This window comes from Perognathus longimembris, chromosome 6, assembly GCF_023159225.1.
Source record: "Perognathus longimembris pacificus isolate PPM17 chromosome 6, ASM2315922v1, whole genome shotgun sequence".
Taxonomy (NCBI): Eukaryota; Metazoa; Chordata; class Mammalia; order Rodentia; family Heteromyidae; genus Perognathus; species Perognathus longimembris.
The window spans coordinates 34,466,594-34,470,659 of NC_063166.1; the positions used below are offsets into that span (position 1 = coordinate 34,466,594).

A 4,066-nucleotide genomic window follows, 5' to 3' on the forward strand; every position below is an offset into this window, starting at 1 on the left:
CATTTATGTGGATAATTGTAAAAGTTTTCAAAGTTGTTGGCTTATTACTGTTTATCACATTTTATTCTTTATTATATATACTTCACATGTAGTTGTAGCTCGTCTTCATCTATAGTATTACTTATTGTAAGTTCTGTCTTTAGCAAAGAGTCAACTTGTAGGCTTTGCTTATTCTCCGCTATGTTCCTGTTTTCTGTCTTGTTGATTTCTTCTTCTATGTTTGTTTTTGGAATTATTTAATTTCCTTGAATTTATTTTTCTTCACTGTTTTGACTAAAACAAAGATAAATAGTCTACAGATTTTGTTCCTTTCTAATATATTTGTCTACAAATTTCCCTCAAAATACATATGGGCGACATCTCAAAAGTTCTGTTTAGGTGTTGTCTGTGTTGTCTTTTAGTTTAAGATTAAATTTTTTTTTCACTTTGATATTTTTCTCTTTAATCTGTGAGTTATTTCGTAGTTATGCTAAATATGTGGTCATTTAAAATTTGTATTTTAACTCCTAATTTCATTGCCTTCATAGTTTCATACCTAAGTTTGCTATTTGTGGAGTCTTTATGACCTAGTACATGACAAAATGTTTGCATGTCTTCCGTTGTACTTGTGAACAGTGTGTATTCTCTAATCTTTGGAGGAACTCCTCACATAACCAGGAAATGTCAATCAAGTGGCCCATAACTCATTATTGAGTGGATCTTATCTTCAATATTCTTCCTGACTTTGCTTTTTTAAATCTTCTTGATCTATTCGACAACTGAGAAGGCCTGGCACAATTCACCCCAGGTCTGACAAAAAAAAAAAAAAGTAAATGTTTTTATTTTTCATGGACACATACTGATTGAATGTATTTATAGTCTGTGGAGTTATATTTCAAAACATGTACAAGAAGTGTAGTGATCAGATCAGAGTAATTGGTTGATCAATTACTTCAGACATTTATCATGCTTTTGTGTTGGGAACATTGAAATACCCATTAATTTCCTTTCAATTATCCTACTGTGCTTCAGGACATTAGAACTCATTGCTCCTGTCCAACTTAAGCCAGAACCCACTGACTGTCCTTCTCCCCTGCTCCCTTTCTAGGCTCTGGCAATCATTATTCTGTTCTCTAGTTTGAGATCAATTTTTAGCCCCTGCATATGTGGATGTATGATGTCTGACTTATCTCAGGTTACAATGTCTTCTAGTTCCATTCATGTGCTGCAAATGACAGTTTCATTTTTTATGGCTGAATAATATACTATTATGTGTATTTTATGTATGTGTGTGTGTGTGCACGTGCATGTGTGTGTATCATAGCTTACTTGTTCATTCATTTATTGAGGGATATCTTGATCAGTTGCAAACTTTGGTCATAAAAACACCTTAGTCATAAACACACCTTAGTCATAAACCCAGTAGTGCAGCTATCTCTTGGAGAAACTGATCTTATTTCCTTTGGGTGTGCTTGCAGTAGTGGGGCTGCTAGATCATCTGATAGCTGTATTTTTAGTTTTCTGAGAAAATTCCACAGTGTTCTCCATAATGCTTGTACTAAATTTCATTCCCACCAGCAGTGCATGAGTTTCCTTTCTCTACATCCTTGCCAGCATTGGGTATGTTTTGCTTTTGGATGAGCCGTTCTGACTGGGGTAAGATGAAACCTTGTTATTTTGGTTTGTGATATTGAACATGTTTTCATGTACTAGTAGGCCACCTGTCCATCTTCTTTTGAGTTGTATTTTTTCCAGATCATTTGCCACTTGTAGGTTAAATTTTTGTTCTTATCTTTTTTTCTGTTGAGTTATTTGAGTTTCTATACAATTTTACCTAGTACATTTGAGACTTATTATTATTTTTTTGGCCAGGGCTTAGAGCCTGCTGGGCAAATGCTCTATTAAGTTTTATGTACAACTCCCTTTGAGGCTATTTTATTATGTGTACTCATGTTTACAGTTGTTCTTTAATTATAATGAAACTTTAATTAATTTGTAGTGACTCTCTGGACCATAAACAAGACTTGCTTTCAAATCTATTTTGTGGTGTACCAGGATTTGAACTCAGGTTCTTGTACTTGCTAGGTAGGTACTCTGCCACTTGAGACACATCTCCAAATCCATTTCAAATGATAGTAATATCTTATACAGCTATCGAAAGATTTATATTTGCAAAATGCTATTTTCTTCATCTTTTTTCCCCAAGATTAGGTTATAAAAGCACCCTTTCTTCCATAGAATCCCTGAGTGGTAATGGTCTCCTAGGGCCTGCTGTGTTTTCAAGCCCATGCTCCCATCCTCTGACGGTCCTGAGAAGTATACTGGGTTGTTCCTGGAGTCCTCATGAAAGGAAGATGGGGTCCTATTGTGTGGGACCTGTGTGGCCCCAAACCTGGGGTTGAGGGCATTGTGATTCCAGGGGGTGGGGGCAGGGCAGTGTTCATGGCAGCCTCAGCTGGAGGACCACTTGGGGGCAAGTTGAACTAGTTGACAAAGATGCCTTTTTCTGCCCCAGGAGGAGGAAGAGCTGCTGGTATTCCAGGTACAGGGTCTAGATGGAGAGCAGAAGCTGTGGTTCCATCCTTCTCTTGATCTTTTCCTCTGGCCTCTTGGGATCTTCCCTATTTGACCAATAGTCTGCAGCCCTTGACAACCAACTTATTGGAGGATTTCTCAGTGGCCACTTGTGCAGCCTGCCTTGAGGCAAACCAGATGAAAGCATACTGCTAACTGTGAACAAGAGGGATGGTTAGGATGTCTCCAAAATGGTAGCAGTGATTTCTGAGATTGGTCTCAGTGATCATATCACCCAAACCAGCAACATACTGTGTTGTCATATTCTTATCCTCTGGTGGGTGCAGATGAGGCCTGGTTGAAGCTCTCTTTAGAGGCATATGTGCTACAGGGTCATTGCAACCATGGTACTGATCTTGAATGTTCTGGTTGGCAAGGGGGTCATCTGGATCTGTGGGCTTCTTGTGCCTGTATGGACACTCTTCTCTTCTCTTACACTCTCCTCTCACTCAAAAGGAGCAAACGTAGGGTTGCTTCCTTTTGTAGTAGGGGGTGGTCTGGGCTTGTCTGAACAGCATGTCACTGGTAGCTGTAGTTTTCCCTAGCATACCAATTGGCTGAGTTCCATCAGAGTTTGAGATTTCTGTCTTCATATTTTTCTTGTAGTATTGTTTGTTGACAGCTGACTTTGGCTTGTCATCTTTCAAAGACCAGCCTGCATCATGCACCTGGATGGGCAAGCCATACTGAAGGTCTAAGAGGCAGGTTCTGCAACTTACTGCATGTCTGGCACACTTCAGTCTTCCTGAAGCAAATCTTCATCCTTTTTTATTTTTGTGGCCAGTCTTGGGGCTTGGACTCAGGGCCAGAGCACTGTCCCTGGCTTCTTCTTCTTCTTCTTTTTTTTTTTTTTAAATTTTTATTGTCAAACTGATGTACAGAGAGGTTATAGTTTTATACATTAGCCATTGGATAAATTTCTTGTACTCTTTGTTACCTCCTCCCTCATTCCCCCTTCCCTCTCCCCCCTGGCTTCTTTTTGCTCAAGGCAAGAGCTACCTATTGAGCCACAGCACCACTTCCAGCCTTTTCTTTTTATGTGGTGCTGAAGAATCAAGCCCAGGGCTTAATGCATGCTAGGCAAGCACACTCTCCTGCTAAGCCACATTCCCAGCCCTTTTCTCCATCTTTTTGGGTATCTTTATGTTTAGTGAGTGAATGTTTAGTTTAGCGAATAACACCTGGCCAGATTTAAAGAAATTTCAATCTGTGAACCATTGGATTGGTTTCACCTAAACATTTAATTTCTGATATATGTGGCTATTGTTTGACTATTTACAGATTTTTCTTTGTCATCTTTTCTTGTTTTTGAAAATAAATGGGTATTAGCATTCTTCCCAATAAAAACTTTAGCTAACTTCTTACCCTTGGCCTCTTTTAGCCTGTGCTCTTCAATGCTGTTGATTTGGCCTCTGAACTTGTTTTCTCAGGAAATACTGGCTTTTCCTGGAGTTCAAGATGGATCAAAGGAGCTCAGGGAGAAGGGTGTGGTGGTGACAGAGTCCATGGGTGC

General features: G+C 39.2%; 1 pseudogene; it reads right to left on the reverse strand.

Moving 5' to 3' along the window:
- Positions 1 to 2,240: 2,240 nt before the first annotated feature.
- Positions 2,241 to 3,315, reverse strand: LOC125352269 (annotated as a pseudogene).
- Between the last annotated feature and the right edge of the window lie 751 nt (positions 3,316 to 4,066).